The sequence below is a fragment of the Macaca fascicularis genome, chromosome 7, assembly GCF_037993035.2.
Source record: "Macaca fascicularis isolate 582-1 chromosome 7, T2T-MFA8v1.1".
Lineage (NCBI taxonomy): Eukaryota > Metazoa > Chordata > Mammalia > Primates > Cercopithecidae > Macaca > Macaca fascicularis.
In genome coordinates this window covers 46,307,113-46,327,854 of record NC_088381.1, presented here as the reverse complement: position 1 = coordinate 46,327,854, position 20,742 = coordinate 46,307,113, and the positions used below count along the sequence as shown (strand labels likewise).

At 45.0% G+C, this 20,742-nt stretch overlaps 1 long non-coding RNA gene across 1 annotated transcript in view; it reads left to right on the top strand.

Annotated features, from left to right (window-relative positions):
• LOC135971833 (uncharacterized) overlaps positions 1 to 20,478 on the top strand; it is a 50,258-nt gene extending 29,780 nt beyond the window's left edge. Inside the window, exon 3 of the long non-coding RNA XR_010588131.2 lies at positions 19,946 to 20,478. This is a non-coding gene — a long non-coding RNA (uncharacterized lncRNA). The remainder of the gene's footprint in view (positions 1 to 19,945) is intronic.
• Positions 20,479 to 20,742: the final 264 nt, after the last annotated feature.

Sequence of the window (20,742 nt, the reverse complement as noted above, 5' to 3'; positions counted from 1 at the left end):
CACCCCAGTAGTATGAGTCTTGGGAATGTGAACGCATCAGGGTAAACTGAGGGAAATGGGGCATGTCCTCCCTTCTCTCTGCAGAGGAAACAAGGCCAGTGTTCTTGCCACCCCCAAAACACTCAACACACCACTGTCACCAAAGCTCTGGCTTCCTGGGTGGATGCTGGAATTCCACTCAGAAATGGGGTCTTCTCCTCTCAGGCCAACAGCCAGGGCTTAGGGCTGGAACAGAGGGGAGGGGCTCCTTGAGGTTCCCCATTCCCAGACACCCTGTGCTCCGACATCCAGTCATTGCTTTAACATCGCCCCCAGCTTTCAGATTTCACTTTCTACTTTTGAAACACGTTGACATTTATTTTCTCATTACATGCCTTTATGAAGTACAGATTGATTTCACCATTTTACAAATGAGAAAACTGAGGCCTGAAGACCCAGCTATTCTTCATGACAAGCCAGATGGATCCAGGGGTTTCTATGATAAGAGGCTGTCCTCTGCCACCTGAGTGTCTGCCCCACTTCCTTCTGTGTCTCAGGCACCTCCCTGCAGTTTAAGCTGGATTCTTTTCCTACATGCCTGCCTAGATCTTTCCTGATCCTCAGCCCCAGGGCACAGTGTACAGCTGTGCAGGCTGTACACTGTGCAATGCCAGGAGGTGTTGCAGTCTGTGAATGGTGTCCCCTGGAGTTATACAGCACTACACCCTACTCAGCAGTCTTTCCTTCCACTGCCTTCCTTCAGGGCCATTTGGGGATCTGGGCCTATAAGTTGTGCAGCAAAGATTTATGGATCTAACCTGAGCTTTTCTGCTTGAATAACTCCCCTTAACCACCTCCTCGGGGCTGAAATTCAGGCATCTGGTAAAAACAGTGTTGTTCAGGAAATGACCAACAGGCTCAGGAAGGGCCAACGGGGGTTGCAGCAAAGCAGAAATCAATGGAAAACACAGGTCGGGGGTAAGCTCCAGCCTGGAAATGAGGAGATGGGAGATCCAGACCTGGCACTACCACTCAGTGGCTTTGTGACTCCATTTCTCCATCTGTAAATGAGGAGATTGGGCCTGCTAATCTCTGAGGGCAGGCATAAGCATCTTTTGATTCTAGAGCAGATTTTCACGGAGAGTTGTTTGTAGAAACAATGACATAAAACTAGAATTCAATTGTAAAAGCAGAAAGAGAGTCCTGGAAGTTAACCGTGTAGGGTGTGATTCCACACACTCCTCCCCACCCCCGTCTGGGGACACATTTTCAGGGGCAAGCTCAGGGAACTGACAGGGAGAAGACTCGGAGCCTGAAGAGCAGTCAGGGGAGAGTGACAGGAGAGGAGGGTATTGACTGGACCTTAAAAACCAAGCCAAGGCCAAGCACAGTGGCTCACACCTGTAATCCCAGCTCTTTGGGAGGCCAAGGCAGGAGGATGGCTTGAGGCCAGGAGTTTGAGACCAGCCTGGACAACATAGAGAGATCCAGTCTCTACATTTTTTAATTAGCTGGGCATGGTGATATGCACCTGTATCCCTAACTTCTTGGGAGGCTCAGGTGGGAGGTCGAGGCTACAGTGAGCTATGATCATGCCACTGCTCTCCAGCCTTGGCAACAGAGACCTGTCTCAAACAACAACAAGAAGCCAACTAATCAGAAAGGAGCAGGACAGATGTTCCAGAAAGGGCTACGTGTGGTCCCAGCAACAAGATGGACCCAGAGTCAATCCCGAGTCACAGTAGGCTGAGTGGCCAGGCTGAGAATGCAGACAGCTGCTGAGGAGGCGGAGAGAGCAGAAGTGGGGCCTGGATGGGGGTCTGCAGTTTATAAAGCACCAAAGCCATGATCTCCTGAGAGCCTCACTACCACCTAGGAAGGAAAATACTGTGCTTCCCATTTTACAGATAAGTAATAGGGAGCCTAAAAAGGTAAGCCTTCTTGTCTGAGAACACCCAGCATGAGCTGGGGCCAGAGTTGGATCTAAGACCTCAGTCTCCTGATCCCCAATTTGGTAATCATTTTCGCTAAATTTACCATGAGGCCAGATTTGCAGGGCGTTGAATAATACGATCAAGATTTGGGATCATAGCTTATGGGCAATCAGGAGTCATTGAAAACCTACAAGGAGAGAAATGACTTGGAAGCCCCAGAGTTAAGGAGGGAATGTGAAAAGCTGGCAGGGTGGCAAGAGAACGCAGGGCCTCAGTAGTATTTTGAGTTTAGCAAAAGGGACCATCCAAGGCTGTCTGTAGTTTTGCCTTGGAGAGGCTGAGTTACATGTTCTCCACTGGGCCTTCAAGTGGTCCACAGAGGGATGACCCAAGGTCTTTGGCAATTGAACTCCCAACCTGGGAATGTCATTTTAGGGACCCAATCAAAGCTCAGAGCCAAACCCCACACATCCCAGTCTTTACACCACCTAATTGGCTTAGATTTATCAAAGTAATTTTTAAGGGGGAATTTTATATGAAGGTAATTATGCTCAGCTAAACTGATTTTATTAAACAATGCTGCCTTAATGACAAACAAATCTGTTATTAATATGTAACTGAGCAGCTATTTCATTCAATTTGCAGCATTGGTAATGAGCCTTGTGGTCACAAGAGCCCAGAAGCACCCCTTTCCAAGGTAGGCAGCATGGCCCAGCGGCCAGAACCCGGGACCTGGCCCAGCCCTGCCATGGACGTGTATGATTCAGAATGGCCCTTCTCTCACTGGGCGGTTTCTCTCTATAAAATAAAGGGCTTCGACTGGAAGTACCCCAAGGGAATGCCCACTCAGCAGCTTTAGGGGCTGAGAGTCTGGATGGACTTTCAGTGTTTACTGTGTGCCCCAGTTTCCTCATCTGTAAAGTGGGGATAATAACAGTGCCTATCTCATAGGGTAATTGTGAGCATTCATTGAGTTTGTGGATGTAAAGTGCTTAAGGCATTGTGCGGGTACATATGAAGTGTTATATAAACGCTTCTCATTTTCTATTGATATTCCCAGAACCAGGAATATGGGCTAGGGGACAGCCGGGAGCTGACAGCCATGAATGGAATGAGTGAGGGCTCCTGCTTCCCCCAGTTGCAAACACTCCCTGATCCTGGGTTTCCTGGGGTCTCTTCTTTCCTGCCCCCTTCTAGGAGGGTGAGAAACGTCACTACAGACAGTGAAAAGAGGCAGGTAATCAGATTCCAGCCCCGACCCTGCCCTCGGGTGCCAGCAGGACTGTGCCTCCGCTTCCTTAGCTCCCCATGTGGGTCATTCTCACTGTCCTGCCTACAGCGACAGCTGTCCTAGGGGACAGACAAGATCATTGAGTGGCTCTCAAACAGGCAAAGTGGGCCGGGATAACCTGGAGAGTGTATAGGAAAATGCTGACCCCAGGCCCTTCCCCCACAGACTTGATGTCACAGATCCCTCCCTAGATCTGTGTGTTTGGGACACCCTCTTGAGAACCTTGAACCTCTGGCAGTTCTGCCAGGAACTCCGCATGCTGCCTTCATGGTGTGACTGTGCCTATGCTGCAGGTGAGGAAAGAGCAGTTTCAAGAAGAAAATTAGGCTGGGTGCGGTGGCTCATGCCTGTAATCTCAACACTTTGGGAGGCCAAGGAGGGTGGATCAGATGAGGACAGGAGTTCAAGACCAGCCTGGCCAACATGGCAAAACCACTAAAAGTACAAAAATTAGCCAGGCATGGTGGCACACGTCTGAAATCCCAGCTACTCAGGAGGCTGCGGCAGGAGAATCGCTTGAACCCAGGAGGCAGAGGTTGCAGTCAGCCAAGGTCGCACCACTGCACTCCAGTCTGGGCAACAGAGCGAGACTCTGTCACAAAGAAAAAATAAAAAAAGAAAAAGAAGAAAACTAACTTGTAGAGTTAATAGGGAAGGGTAATATCCATCACAGACCCATTGGTTCCTCCTCCTTTGGAATTCACCTAGGTGGGGGGCATCGGGGAGAGCCAGACAGTCTGAACAGCTTTCGGTTACTTTGGGGCCATGCTGATAGGATGCCGTTTGTGAACCACCTGCTGCAGAGACCCGCTGTCTTGGCTGCTGAGAAACATGAACCCCTTGAGATTGAGCCTTTCATCGAGAAGCTATTAACATACCATCACTTCAACTGTCACACAGACAATTGCCTACCCAGGGTCACAAGAGCCCCCAGGCCCATCACAGTGCCCGACTTTCTGCAATTAGGCCCTCCCTGGAAGGAGGCATTGTGTCTCCAGAAGGCCTCTATTAAATCTCAACATGCAAATGTACGTGCATTTAAGCCCTTTAGCAGGGCCCTCTCTCCCTCCTCTCCATCCCAATGTGACTGTGGGTGGAGACCATGTGACCTCTGCTGGCCACCAAATGTGATTGGAAGGATCACATATTCCCCCAAGGCTGAGACAGTAAAAAGCTGGTTACAAATAATGGAACCCCAGACTAACAATGAATTAAGGGTTCTTATCAGCTCATGTAACAAAAAGTCCCAAAACAGGCAACCCAGGGTTGGCTGGGCAGCTCACTAGCTCACATCACCAGGAATCCAGATTCCATCTCTCTGCCAGTTTCACCATAGCAGCTTCTATCCTCAGTCTTGCCCCTCCTGGTTCCAAGACAGTTGTATGACAGCATATTAATCATCTACTGCTGAGTAACAAATGACCCCAGAACTCAGTGGCTTAAAAAGGCAATAAACAGTTATGATCCCACACGGTTGCTGCAGATGAGGGATTCTGGCACCATGTGGCTGGTGGTTCTGGCTTGAGGTCCCTCATGAGGCGGCAGTCAAGACGCTAGCAGGGCTGTAGTCATCTGAGGGCTGGACTGGGACGGGAGGATGCGTTTCCAAAGAGGCTCGCTCACTCACACAGCTGACAGGCTAGGGCTGCTTGCTGGCAGGAGGCCTCAGCTCCTCCCTAGGTGCGCCTCTCCGTAGGCTACTTGGGTGTCCTCATGACGTGATGGCTGGCTTCCCCCAGAGCCGGACAGCCGCGAGAGCAAAGCTGAAACACCAATGTCTTTTACGGCCTTTCTTCGAATGCCACACACTTTCACCTCTGTTGCATTCTCTTCATTCAAAGCCAGTCTCCAGTGTGGCCCACGCTCGGCAGGACGGGAAATAGCCTCTGCCTTTGGAAGCAAGGTCAAAGAACTGGGGCACTTTTTAACTACAACAAATAGTGCCCATACTGGACGAGAGAAACTCAAGCAAAGGTTCCTCCCTGCTCTGCCACCATCAGAGAGAAAGTTTTTCCCAGAAGTCACTGGCAGTCTTTCCCTTAGGTGTAATTGGCCAGAACTGAGTCACATGTTTGCCTCTAGACCAATCACTGACAAGAGGAAACAGACTCCTGTGACTGGACGAGACCAATCATGAGTCTTCCTCCGAGATTGGGCACATTTCTGCCTTAACAAAATTAGGTTTCCGGTAGCAAGGCAGTAGGGGGAAATGGCTGTTGGGTGGGCAGGCAAGAGTGTCAACCATGTTGTTCTACTGAGTGGGTGACTGGGAAAAATTAGATGCTGAGGTGGTGATAATCCACAAATAGGAAACCTGGTCATTTATTAACTGCTTTCCATACTATCAGCTAGAAATGAATTCGTTCCACGATCTGATGTGTAAAAAGAGTCGGCTCACTCTGGTTGGCATTTCATCCCTTTGGGCCATCTGGTTTTAGACGTAGAGGACCTGGCTTAGAGTCCGTGTCTACTATGTGTTGCCTGTGCAGCCCCGAGCAAGTTCAGTTACCTTCTCTGAGCTTCAATTTCCAGCTGCATACACAGGGATTGATCATTGCTACTTCACAAGGCTCCTAGGACTACTGCAATATGCTTTGTAATTCATCCGGGGTTAGGGCCATGTGCATTCTGATCATTGCTGTTTGTCCTGGGTTTGGGGTGAGAGGCCAAATACCACCAGAGGGTTTTTTGTCCCCTTTCTTTCCATCTCTGATTTCCAATACACAGTGCCAAAAAAAGAGAAGAACTAAGCACAGAGGCCAAATCCCCAGCATAAAAACAGTGGTGCCATTGTAAACGCCTCCAGCCATGGCGCCCCACCCAGCTGAGGAAGCCCCATTCCCAGCCCCGCTTAACAACGTGCGGCCTGATTTAATATGAGCAGCTGATCTCATTGCTTCCATAGCAAGTTTAATTTGCTGGGAAAGCGAGTTGGTGAGGTTCTAATAATGCAGAGCCGCAAATAATACCAAAGAGAGTTTGCATTATGATAACTTTCCAATTAAAATGGATTAATGGAGGAGAAACAGCAGCAGTAGTGTCTAGACAACATATTACTGAATCCTTGGAGAGGGAGATGGAAAGGAGTTGGGGAACAAGGGGCAGCAAGATAGAACAGGTGAACTTTAGAAGTTGGAGGCACGCTTGTGTGGGTGTGACGGGAAGTACCAGGGCGGGCTCCTTACCCCTGGTGCCCCATCAGTTACAATACCTGGACTTTGCACCATTTGAGAAAACCAGTCTTTTAGGACCCAGAGGCCTTTGGTCTCTTGGATTCCTTATTAAAATGCAAATAGCACCTTCCGTTTCCTCGGCTGACCTTACAGCTGGGATTAGCCTGCAGCTACTGGAGAGCACGACTGTGCCACAGAGCAGAGGCCCTGGCTGAGCATTGGAAGACTAACATCGACCAGGTGTTGACACCTGTGGTGTTCCTGTCAGGGCCTCACTACAGAACTCAAAACAAATCCTCCAAATCTATGCTAGTAACCCTGACCTCTGACCACTGCTGAGTGATCCAGGTGGGTCCATCTAGAACCTCTATCCCGGCAACCTGAATTTAGGTCTGAGAGACACCGGGTCTGGGCTGGACTGGGGCTGGTGCTCATTCCTGAGAGCAGTTTCAGGACAGAAAGAGCCACAGACTGTTGCTGCCAATCTTGAGCTACCCTGGGCCCCACCCATGGAGGCCACATTAGTTGATTTTCTTGCCATTCTGTGAAATCCCCCAGGATCCATATTCCTCTCCTTTGCTTAAACTGACTAGTCATTTCTGATGCCTTCAAACAAAAGAGCTTTAATCCATCACTTCTTACTTGTGAGACCTGGTGAGAGTCATTTAACCTCACTGAGCCTCTGTTTTCTCTCCTGTAAGATGGGAGACACACACATCCCCACCTTGCAAGGTTGGTTGCCTCCTGTATTGGTAACATATGTTAGGGTTAGATCACCATTTAAGTCCCTCTCAGCCCTGAAGTTAGGAGACTGTAGAAGTGATCCTTGAGGGATAGGGGAAGAGGCTGACTGGACCACAGAGGCCAGGAGACCAAAAAGCCCAAGGACCTAATTCCACCAGCATCAGTATCTTGCAGGGCATAATAAATATCTCAACACCAGAACTGAGGCTCCTTCCAGAAATCCCCAAGGCTCCCCTATGCCTGGGAAGGCTCTGATTTCTTGCAAAGCCAGGAGTCCCATGAGCCAGTCCCTCGTGAGTGAAGTACTGGCCATGTGCTGCCCCCTGCAGGCCTGCCTTTCTCATCACCTTTCTCATCACCTTTCTCATCAAACGGGCAAAGAAAAAGCCCGTGTAATTGAATACAATCACAAAGGCAATATTTAGAAGCATTCATCCCCCATTTTATCTCATTCTGCCATGTCCTTCCATGTCTGTAGATGAATATGAAACTACCACTGAAAGCAAATCATTCCAGGAATAAGGAAAATATGAGGCAAGAAACTCCTACGGAAAGTTCACCACTTACACACACACACGGACACACACACACACACACACGAGTCAGAACTGAGTCCAGGGCCAGTCTTGAGGGGAAAAGAGAGAGGAGTTGCATTAATTGCACACATGCTATGAGCCATGCATTAGATCCTTCATTATTTCATTACCATCATGATCTCTCAGGACAGTTACCACCAACACCCATTTTACAAATGATGAAACTGAGGACCCAAGTAGTTAACTTGCTCACAGTCCAACAATTCACAAGTATACGGTCTGTTTGAGTCTAAAGGCTTCCCTCTTCACAGATGATTTTCAATCTTTTTTATTTTAAGTAGAAACTGCATTCTCAAATGAAATCTCAGGTCCCGCGTATAAGAGAAACGATAAAAGCACAGCTCTCTGATGGAATTGGTTGGTGATGGTAGGCAAGGGACAAGGGGTGGGGGAGCTCTGGCCCTGCCCACCAGCCTCTCTCAGGCCTCTTTCCTGGAGCAGTGCCTTGGTCACAGAGCCCAGGGTGAGAACTAATGCCTCCTTCCCAGATGGGTCTTGTTAGAGGTCCTCGATCAAACCCACTGTTTTCCAATTAACCAAAAAAGAAAGCATTACAGCTTTGGAAAACTAGGTTGAAATTTTGGTTCTGCCATTTATTAGCTAGGCAAGTTTCCCAACTGATCTGAGCCTGAGCTTCCCTGGGACACTCTAGTCCAACATAATCCAAAAGAAACATAATGTGAGCCACACATGTAATTTTAAGTTTTCTAATAGCTGCCTATTTATTTATTTATTGAGATAAGGTCTCACTCCCTTCACCCAGGCTGGAGTGCAGTGGGGCAACCATGACTCGCTGCAGCCTGGACTTCCTGGGCTCAGGTGATTCTCCGACCTCAGCCTCCTGCATAGCTGGGACTACAGGAACATGCCACCACATCTGGCTAATTTTTTGTATTTTTAGTAGAGATGGGGTTTCGCCATGTTTCCCAGGCAGGTCTCAAACCTCTGGGCTCAAGTGATCTGCTCACCTCAGCCTCCCAAAGTGCTGGGGTTACAGGCATGTGCCACTGCACCCAGCCTAGTTGCTTTAAAAAAAAATTTAATGGGTGAAATCAATATTAACAATAGTTTGCTTAATCCAATATATTCAAAATATGATCATGTCAACATATCATCAATATAAAAACTTATCGAGATATTTCACACTCTTTTTCATACTGAATCTTCCAAATTTGATGTATATTTGACACTTTTGGCACATCTCAGTTCAGATACTACATTCTCACTGGAAATACTTGATCTGTATTTGGACCAAGAGGATACTTCTTGATGAGGGAGCAAACTCACATACACAAATTGTTTCAAACGTGTTTAAAAGTTTTCCAGTAACTGGGCTATTAGTTTGTAAACATATATTAAAGTTAGATAAAGTTGAAAATTGAGTTCGTCAGTCTCACTAGCCTTATTCCATATGCTCAGCAGCCACATGTGGCTAGTGCCTGCTGTACAGGAAAACACAGCTGTGGTCCCTGTCTTCCTGTCTTGGGAAGGAATAATCCAGAGATGTGTATCCACTCACCAACCACTTCCAAATTTACAAGGCCTGCAGCTACCTCCCTTAAATTCACTCAAGACCTAACCCCATAGGATAGGACAGAAGAAAGATCCAGAAATCTCTATGGGCTCACAGGAGTTGGGATGGTCTCCCAAATCCTCTGAATTCTCTCTCTCTCTCTCCCTCCCACCCCCCACCCACCGCACGCTGTCTCTCTGACACACACACACACACGCGCGCGCACACACACACACACACACACACATGTCTCCCACCCTGATTCCTCTCACTATTCTTCTGGTCTGCATGCTGTGGGTGGCAAGAAACCGAGACCCTCTCCACATATCTTCCTATAATCCTCTGAGGGTAGGAAGACTCCAAAAAGCTTGTCGTGGGGACACAAGAATAGGAATTACAGTCTAGCCAAGCCTTAGCGAACTCTGCTGAGAGGTTAGAGTTGGGGCCAGGGAGGGCCAACAGAACCTACATCTCCCTGGGATTGCCAGGGGAAGCAACACCTTCTCAAAAGCCTTTGATCCCTTCTGCAGGAGCCTCCAGACTCAGTTTTCCTAGCAATCACTACTGTCATAGCCAACCCTCATGTCCATGAGCTCCTGAAGAATACTGTAGAGAGGACGCCATGATCCAAGAATGGACTCCTCCCTTGCTTGTTTCTTTCTTTTATCATTTTTTAAATTGTGGTAAAATATGCATAACATAAAATTTATTATTTAACCATTTTTAAGTGTACAGTTCAGTGGAATTAAGTGTATTGCATTGTTGTGCAACCTTCGTCACCAGCCATCTGCAGAATTCTTTTCATCTTGTAGAATAGAAACTCTCTACTCATCAAGCAATAATTCCCCATTACCCCTACCTCCATCCCTTGGCAACCACCATGCTACTTTCTGCTGCTGTGAATTTGACTGTTCTAAGTACATCACATAGGCAGAATCATGATATTTGTCCTTTTGTGACTGGCTTACTTCACTTAGCATAATGTCTTCAAGATTCATCTATGTTGTAGCATGTGTCAGGATTTCCCTCTATTTTAAAGCTGAATAAGATTCCATTGTATGGATACACCATATTTTGTTTACTCATCCATCAGTAGACAGTTGGGTTGCTTCCACATTTTGGTTGTAAAACCAAATGGTTCAGCTGAGGCAGGTGGATCACAAGGTCAGGAGTTCAGACCAGACTGACTGACATGGTGAAACCCCGTTTCTACTAAAAATACAAAAATTAGCTGGGTGTGGTGGTGGGCACCTGCAATCCCAGCTACTCAAGAGGCTGAGGCAGGAGAATAGCTTGAACCCGGGAGGCAGAGGTTGCTGTGAACCAAGATCGCGCCACTGCACTCCAGCCTGGGCGACAGAGCGAGACTCCATCTCAAAAAACAAACAACAACAACAGCAACAAAAATGGTTCATAGGAGCATTATAAATAGTGCTCCTGTGAACATAGATGTACAAATGTCTGTTTGAGATCATGCTTTTACTTCTTTTGGTTTTATACCCAAAATAGGATTGCAGGAACATATGATAATTCTATGTTTCATTTCTTGAAGAATCATCATACTCTTTTCCACAGCAGCTGCTCCATTATACATTCTCACCAGCAATACGTGAGGATTCAAATTTCTCCATATCTTTCTCCTCACCAACACTTGTTATTTTCTGGGGATTTTTTATAGTAGCCATCCAACTGGGTATGACAAATTATCTCATTGTAGTTTTGATTTCCATTTCCCTAATGATTAGTAATATTGAGCATCTTTTTACGTGTTTATTGGCCAGTTGTATACCTTTTTTGGAGAAATACCCATTCAAGTCTTTGTCCTACTTTTTAATTGGGCTGTTTTGTTGCTGTTATTGTTGAGTTGCAGGAGTTATTTATGCATTCTAGATGTTGGTTCCTTCTCAGATATATAATTGGCAGATATGAAATGTGATTTGCAAACCCATTCCATGGGTTGCCTTTTCCCTCTGTTGATAGTGTCCTTTGATACAGAAAAGTTTTTAAGTTTGATGAAGTTCACGTTATCATTTTTTTCTTTCGTTGCCTGTGCTTTTGGAGTCATATCCAAGAAATCTGCCAAATCCAATGTCTTGAAGATTTTCCCTATATCTTCTTCCAAGACTTTTATATTGGCTCTTACATTTATGTCTTTGATCCATTTTGAATTAATTTTTGTATATGGTGTAAGGCAAGGGTCCAATGTCATCTTTTTTTGCATGTGGATATCCAGTTTTCCCAGTGCTATTTGTTGAAAAGACTGTTCTTCCCCTATTGAATGGTTTTGGAACCCTTGCCAAAAATCATTTGACTGTATATGTGAAGGTTTGTTTCTGGGCTCACCCTTCTATTCCAATGGTCTGTATATTTGTCTTTTTGCCAGTGCCACACTGACCCAGTTACTATAGCTTTGTATTAAGTTTTTACATCAGGAAATGTGAGAATTCCACCTTTGTTCTTCTTTTTCAAAATGTAATGATATATTTAACATATTCTTGGTTAGCAATGTTCTTTTTTAAGATTGCTTTGCCTATCAGGAGTCCCTTGAGATTCCATTTTAGCATGGACTTTTCTATTTCTGCAAAAAAAAGTCATTGGAATTCTGGTAGGGATTACATTGAGTCTGTAGATCACTTTTGGAGGTATTGACATCTTAACAACATTAAGTCTTCCAGTCCATGAACACATGATGTCTTTCCATTTATTTATGTCTTCTTTGATTTCTTTCTGCAACATCTTGGAGTTTTTAGTGTATCAGTGTTTCACTTCCTTGGTTAAGTTTACTCCTAAGTACAGACATACGTCTCTTAATGATGGAGCTATGTTCTGAGAAATATGTCATCAGGCAATTTTGTCATTGTGCAAACATCACTGAGTGTACTCACACAAACCTAGATGGTATAGTCTACTATGCAGCTAGGCTATATGGTATAGCCTGTTGCTACTAGGCTACAAACCTGTACAGCGTGTTACTGTACTAAATGCTATAGTTGACGGTAACACTAGTAAATATTTGTGTACCTAAACATAACTACACATGGAAAAGACACAGGAAAAATACAGTGTCATCATTTTATAGGACCACCATCACATAAGCAATCCATTGTTGACCAAAATGTCATTATGTGTCTCATCACTGTATTTTTTATGTTATTGTAATTTCTTAATGTTTTTAAGATGGTTTATTATTAGTGTATAGAAATGCAACTAATTTTTGTGTATTGATTTTGTAAACTGCAACTTTGCTAAGCTCATTTTTTCCTATTTGCTTCTTAAGCTTGGTGGTGGGTACATGGTTTGTCATGCCTGGAATATTTTATTAAAAAACACATACCTGGCTGGGTGCAGTGGCTCACACCCATAATCCCAGCACTTTGGAAGGCTGAGGCGTGCGGATCACTCGAGGCCAGGAGGTCGAGACAAGCCTGCCCAACATGGCAAAACCATGTCTCTACTAAAAATACAAAAATTAGCCAGGCGTGGTGATGCATGCCTGTAATCCCAGCTACTCAAGTGGCTGAGACACAAGAATCTCTTGAACCCGTTAGGCAGAGGTTGCAGTGAGCCAAGATCATGCCACTGGATTCCAGCCTAGGTGACAGAGTGAAACTCTGTCTTCAAGAAAAAAGAACACATACCCTAGGCCCCAAGCATGCTCCCACTAAAGTAACTCCCCTCCAGCTATAATTGGAGTTTGGCAGGGGGTGGGTAGCCTTTGGGCTCTTATTGAGTTCACTGGGCCCACAGTGGCCCCATCTCTTTTCTGTACCCTGGGAGATACCAGCTTCCCAGGAAGGTGATGCTAAGAATAAGCAATAAGCAGTGCAGCCACAGCATGTCTAAAGAGGAAGAAGGGGGCCCCGAACTGGGAGTCAGGCCTCTGGATGGGAAGGTGGGCTTCATCACTGATGCTTGTGGGACCCTAGACAATCCCTTCCACGGGCCTTAGTTTCCTCCCCTGTAAAATACGCAGGTAGAACTTGATAATCTTGAGAGCCCTTTGACCATAAAGGAAGTCAGAGGTTGCACAGGCACAGAGCTCCTAGGGCCTGAATGGTGATGAGGGTCTCAGCTTCAGGTCATATCCACATCACTGCTCTGCGTCATTCTAGATCACTGACGAAAAAGTCCCTGTGATTTCCTGCAGCTCTGAGTTCTCCACCCCTGCGCCTTTAAAACGATAATAAATAACTTGTAATATAATTATTATAAAAATAACTCCTTGTGCTGCAGTTTGTACAATACTTTCACATTCATTCCTCATTTTGCAAATGAGAAAACTGAATCCCAGAAAGTTGGTGTTACTTGCCCCTAGCTAAGCCAGTAAATAGTATACCTGGTCTGGATTAAAATGAATTCCAGTTCAGCTGCCCCAAATGCTATGTGGTCACCATGGAATAATGAATTAGTTAAGAGAGGGGAAATAGAGGGAATGAGAAAAAAGAAACTCAAAAAATTTGAATCATATATTAATTTAATACAGTTAATTTTCCACAAGGTCTAATGGAAATGGAAAATCAAGATGTGGACTCCGAGTGTAATGAAATATTGCTCAGATATTTACAATAGCCCCGATCTGGTGTTAAAAGGAAAGATCAGTCCTACTCTTACTCCCATGCCAGCCCTGAGCCCCCTCTGCCACTCTATGCCAAAGCACTTGGCTGGCAACTGATGCCAGCCTCACTCCTTCCATAGCATCCCTCCTTTGACTGAGTACTTCCCCAGGCCTCCCCCAAACTCCATCATTTCCCTTCCCTGTGGAATGCTACAATCACAAGACAACAGGTAAGGAATGTGGATGTAAGTGTAAGTCTGCAAAAAGTGAGAAAGACGGAGACAGGGAAGTTGAATGAGACAAAGATGGCAGAATTTTCAATAAGGGTGCCAAGACTATTCAGTGGGGAAAGAATGTCTCCAACGAAAGAACAAAGAGCCTCTTCAACAAATGGTGCTGGAACAACTGGATAACCACACTCAAAACAGTGAAGTTGAACCCTTACCTCACTCCATACTCAAAATGTAACTCAAATAGATCAATGACCTAAATGAAAGAGTTAAAGCTTTATAAAACTATTAGGGGAAACATAGGGGTAAATCTTTATGACCTTGGATTTGGCAATGGAATCTTAGATTTTACACCCAACACATGAACAACAAAATAAAAATTGGTAAATTTGACTTCATAAAAGTTAAAATTTTTTGTGCACCAAAAGACAGTAACAAGAATGTGAAAAGGCACTATACAGAATGGGAGAAAATATTTGCAAATTGTATATCTGATAAAGATCTAGTATTCAGAATATATAAAGAACTCTTACAACAATGAAAAGACAACCCAATTTTTAAAAGGCAAATGATTCAAACAGACATTTCTCCAAAAAAGATACATGAGTGACCAAAAAGTGCTTGAAAAAATTCTTGGCCAGGCATGGTGGCTCACACCTGTAATCCCAGCACTTTGGGAAGCTAAAGTGGGCAGATTACTTGAGTTCAGGAGTTCAAGATCAGCCTGGCCAACATGATGAAACCCCATCTCTACTAAAAATACAAAAATTAGCCAGGTATGGTGGTGCCGTCTGTAATTCCAGCTACTCGGGAGGCTGAGGCATGAGAATCACTTAAACTTGGGAGGCAGAGGTTGCGATGAGCCAAGATCACACCACTGCACTCCAGCCTGGGTAATAGAGTAAGACTGTCTCCAAAAAAAAAGGAAGAAAAAATTTCAACATCATTAGTTATTATAGAAATGCAAATCAAAACCACGATGAAATGCCACTTAACACCCAGCAGAATGGCTATGCTTTTTTTGTTTGTTTGTTTGTTTATTTGTTGATTTTTTGAGACAGTGTCTCACTCTGTCACCCAGGCTGGAATGAAGTGGTGCAATCATGGCTTACTGCAGTCTCGACCTCTCCGGCTCAAGCAGTCCTCCCAATTCCACCTCTCTGGTAGTTGGGACTACGGGTGCACGCCACCACACCCAGCTAATTTTTCTATTTTTTGTAGAGACAGGGTTTTGTCATGTTCCCTAGGCTGGTCTCAAACTCCTGGGCTCAAGTAATCTGCGCACCTAAGCCTCCCAAAGTGTTGGAATTACAAGCGTGAGCCACCACACCCAGCCAACAATTTTTTAAAATGGAAAATAACAAGTGTTGGTGAAGGTATGGAAAAATAGGGACCCTCATAACATGGCTTGTGGGAATATAAAATGGTGCAGCAGCTGCAGAAAATAGTATAGTGGTTCCTCAAAGTGCTAAACATAGAATTACCACATGACTCAGCAATTCCTCTTCTAGGGTACATACCCAAGAGAAACGAAAACGTATGTCCACATAGGAACTGGTACACGAATGTTCATAGAAGCATAATTCATAATAGCCAAAAGGTGGAAACAATTCAAGGATCTATCAGCTGATGAGTGGATAATCAAATATTGGTATATCCATACAATGGAATATTACTCAGCCATAAGAAGGAATTAAGTACTGATACATGCTACAACATGGATTAACACCCAAAACATTATGCTACATGTGATACAAAAGATCACATATTGTATGATTTTTCTTTTTTTTTTATATTGAGACAGTCTTGCTCTAAAGTGCAGTGGGGCAATCCCAGCTCATTTTAACCTCTGCCTCTCAGGTTCAAGCAATTCTCGTGCCTCAGTCTCCCAGGTAGCTGGGATTACAGTCACCCACCACCACACCGGGCTACTTTTTTGTGTTTTTAGTAGAGATGGGGTTTCACCATGTTGGCCAGGCTGGTCTTGAACTCCTGGCCTCAGGTTATCCACCTGCCTCAGCCTCTCAAAGTGCTGGGATTACAGGTGTGAGCCACCATGCCCTGCTGTTTTCTTTTATATGAAATATCTTGAATAAGCAAATCTGTAGAGACGGAAAACAGATTAGTGATTGCCAGGAGATGGGAGGAGGAAGAATTGGGGAGCGGTTACTTAATGGGTATGGAGTGTTCTGCTGGGGTGATGAAAAAGTTTTGAAACTAGGAAGAGGTAGTGGTTGCATTGTATTGTAAATGCACTAAATGTACATATTAAAATGGTTAATTGTATGTTGTGTAAGTTTCACTTCAATTTCCTAAAAAGGTAACATAGATAGCTAGGCCAGGACTAGATTCACCTCAATTTCCAAAAGGAAGGAACAGAGATAGCCAGGCCAGGACAGCGACAGGGACCTAGAGAGGGACTGAGAGGGAAGAGATGGAGCAATCAGGAAAAGCTGCAGCCCATTACCAGAAATTTATTAGTGCTGTTCGGTCAGTGCGTTGCCAGCTAAATTTAATATGGATCTATATACAAAGAAAATGTCTCGTTCTACACAATGAATATTTAATCATGCGTGGGTCAAGCAATTTCACAGAAGTAATTAAAAGCAGTCTTTTGTTTATTGCTCAAAAATGATAGCGACCTGCTGACCAGAGCTGCAAATACGGTGACATATTGAAAACGTTACCTACTGACATATGTTATTAAAGAGGAAGTAAGGGTCACTCTCTTCCCTCCCCTTAGAAGCTAATCGCTCCTAAGCCCTCCTGTCTGCTCATTCCAGAGCACAGCTCTGAGGGGAAGTCACCTCCCAGCTGAGGCTGGAGAGGCAGGCCAACACCCCTTGGTCTAGAACAGCAGTCCCCAACCTTTTCAGCACCAGGGACTAGTTTTGTGGAAGACAATTTTTCCATGGACAGGAGTTGGTGGGGAATGGTTTCAGGATGAAACTGGCCCACTTCACGTCATCAGGCGTAAGGAGCACGCAGCCTAGATCCCTTGCCTGTGCAGTTCACGATAGGGTTCGCGCTCCTGTGAGAATCGAATGCTGCTGCTGATCTGACGGGAGGTAGAGCACAGGTGGTAATGCTCACTGGCCTGCCACTCACTTCCTGCTGTGCAGCCTCGTTCCTAACAGGCCACAGATCTGTGCCAGTCCATGGCCCAGGGGTTGGAGACCTCTGGTCTATAACCTCCCCCAAATCCATAGTTGAAACAGATGAGCCAGTTATTCAGAAGACCAGAGACGAAACAGGCCATAATGTGTATTCTCTGCAAAAAGTCATCCCTGCTGTCCTGCCACATCCAGCCCATTGTGAAATCTTGTCAATCCTGAGCCCCTTGTCTCAGTGCCATTTCCTCCTTTGTCACTGTGACTGCCTTGGTTCAGCTCGCCTGCCAACCCCCCCCCCCCCACAGTCTTGTTCCTCCCCATTTCATTCTACAATGACTCTTCCTGGATCTGTGGATCAAGGCTCTGCTTCACTCATGCACCTCCCATGGCTCCCCATTGTCTGCATGCACCTCCCATGGCTCCTTATGCCAGCATTAAAGTCTCTCATCATTTGGCTCCAGCTGACCATCCTGCATCAGGGTTCTTGGTTGCCAGCAACAGAAAGTGACCATGGCTAACTTAAGCCAGAAATAATCTACTAGGAGGACATTGGAGAGCTCATAGAATTGGTAGGAAGGCCAGGGAGGCTGACCAGCAAAGGGCGGAGATAAAAGTCATGCATGTCCAGATACTGTCCAGCCAGAATACCATTGCTGGTGCCTCCAGTACTGGCCACTCTCCACCATTCAGTAGCCCCACAGCCTCCAAGAATAATACCTAAATGTCCCCACACTCTCACATCAGTCTCCTCACCCCTCCACCCCCCCGCCCCATCCCAGGTGGGAGTGACCAAACAACAAAGCACAGCCTCTTTCTGCAGCCTCATCACTGTGGTCCAGGTAGAGGGGAGTCTGGCTCTCTTTGCTTCCACAGGGAGAGACAGAGCCTTTGATTCCCAGACACACTGCCTGCACCCTAGCTACAGCAACATTTCCTCCACATCCCACACCCACTCGGGGCTCTCCCATCACTCCAACTCTGCTCTCTCTCTCTCCCCTCCAGGAATGCCTTGCCCTCACTCCTCATAGCCAGTTGGATCAGCCTTCGAATGACCAATCAAATACCACCTCTTCTAGGAGCCTTTCCCTGACTGCCTCCGCTACTCCCAATCTGGATATGACACCATCCGTGCATCTCTGGTGGCACTGAGGGCTCTCTACCACATATTGAAGCTTGTCATATTCCTGTGTGACTCTCTCCTATGAGACCATGAGTTCCTAGAAAGCAGGACCCATGGCTTCTCTTATTTCCAGGGCTGAGCACAGGGCACAGTGTGTGCAAAGAAGCCGGATGCACATGAATGAGGTCCATAGAAGGAAGATTCTCCCTGTGCCTTATGCCTATGTCCACCTTCTGGTCACATCAGAGGTCAACTCAAAACAGCTTTGAAAATGGTGGAGTATCTCCACCCTTGCCCAGTGTACCCAATATCCTTGGCTCATGCTTGTTTTAATACTCTGCTGACACCATCGTGCAATTCATGATTTCATTGTGAAACATGCAAGAGTCCTGCATGTTTATTGTGCAGTGGGCCCTGCAAATTATGTAGCCAGCCCTGGGCGGACAGCTTCTGATACATTCACTCACACCTCCAAGTGGGGTTTCAGCATCTTGCCACTCCTTTCATGAAGAGAAGACCGTGAAAAGGCAGGGCTTCACCCACCTGACTTCAGACTCCAGTATGCAAAGGAATTTGGAATGGGTTGACTTCTGGTCACAATAAAATCATAGCACATGAGTGACCACCCAATACTAGGGCTGGACCTAAATGCAAGGCTCTTCAAGACAGAGCAATGTAAATTGCCTCCACTCACTAGGATCAAATTCATGACCCCATCAGCATCTCTCCTGTCTCCCTTAACAGCCTGTTCTAAGTCAATGAGTTAGATTTGTGTTGAAATCAAGACAACAACAATACATCAGCCTATGTAGGAGGAATGTTGCATTTGATAATGAATTCTTTATAGACATGTTTTTACTGAGGTATAATTTACATGCAATAAAATGCATAGATTTTACATGTACAGTTTGATGAATTTTGACATATGTACACACTCATGTAACCACCACCCCAGTGAAGACATGGAATATTCTAATACCCCTGAAAGTTTCTTCTTGTGCCTTTGAAAGTCACACCCTACCCCCACTGATGCTCTCAGCAACCACTGTCTGATTTCTATCACTATAGGTTAATTATGTATTTTCTAGTACTGCATAAAATGAAAGCATTCAATATATTTGTGTCTAGTTTTTTCAGTCATCAAAACTTCTATGAGATTCATACATGTTATATATATCAGTATACATCGGTTTATTCCTTTTTGTTTCTGAGTAATATTCCATTGCAAGGATGTATCACAATTTGCTAATGCATCCTCTGGTTAATGGTAATTGTTCTCAGTTTTAGCTATCATGAATATGTCTGTACAAGTCTTTTTGTAAGCATATGTTTCTTTTGTCTTGGGTAAATAATACCTAGCTGTAAAATTGCTGAGTCATGTGTGTATTTGTAAGGGTTCTCCAGGATTATATATGGATGTACAAGAGGAGCTGCCTCATGCAGTTATGGAGGCTGAGATGTGCCATGATATGCCTCTGCAAGCTGGAGAACCAGGAAAGCAAATGGTGTAACTCCCAGTCCAAGGCTGAATTCCTGGGAAGGGGGAGTGGGCAGGGAGGGGTGCCCACTGGTATAAGTCCCAGATTTCAAAGGCTTAGAACTAGGAGCTTCAATACTTGAGGACAGGAGAAAATAGATGCCCCTACTCAAGGAGAAAGAGAGAATTCACCCTTCTCCCATCTTTTTGTTTCATCCAGGCCCTCAGCCAACTACACGGTGCCCACCCACAATGAAGAGGGTGATCTTCTTTACCCAGTACACTGACTCAAATGCTAATATCTTCCAGAAACACCCTCACAGATGCACCCAGAAATAGTTTCATCAGCTTCTGGGCATCCCTGATCCCAGCCAAATTGCCACAAGTATTAACCATCACAATGAGGTTGGTGTATATTTCTAAGAAAATGCTCAAGTGTTTCCAAAAATGGTCTTACCATTTTACTCTCATGCCAACAAAGTTGCTCACATCCTCTGCAACACTTGATGTTGTTGGGCACATTAATTTCAACTATTCCAGTGGGTGTTAATTTGTATTTCTCTGATTATCAATGATGTTGCACACTTTTTCATATGCTTTATGTATCTTCCTTTGTGAAGTATCTGTTAGGACCTTTGCACATTTTTTAATAAGATTGTTGGCCTTATTATTGAGTTCTTGTTGTTCTTTATAGACTCTAAATATGGATTATTTGTCAGATATATGTAAATAAATATTCCTTCCCCACCTGTAGCTTGCCTCTTCATTTTCTCAGGAATGTCATTTGGAGAGCAGAATCTTTGATTTTGATGGAGTCCAACGTGTCCATATTTTTTTTATTTTATAGTTAGTGCATTTTTGTCCTGTCTAAGTAGTCTTTACCCATCCCAAAGTTGTGAAAATATTTTTGCCCATGTTCCCTTCTAGAAGCATTATCGTTTTAGCTTTTACATTCCATCTTCATTTTTGATCCATCTTCAAATGATCCATCTTCATTTTTGTGTGTGGTGTGAGGTA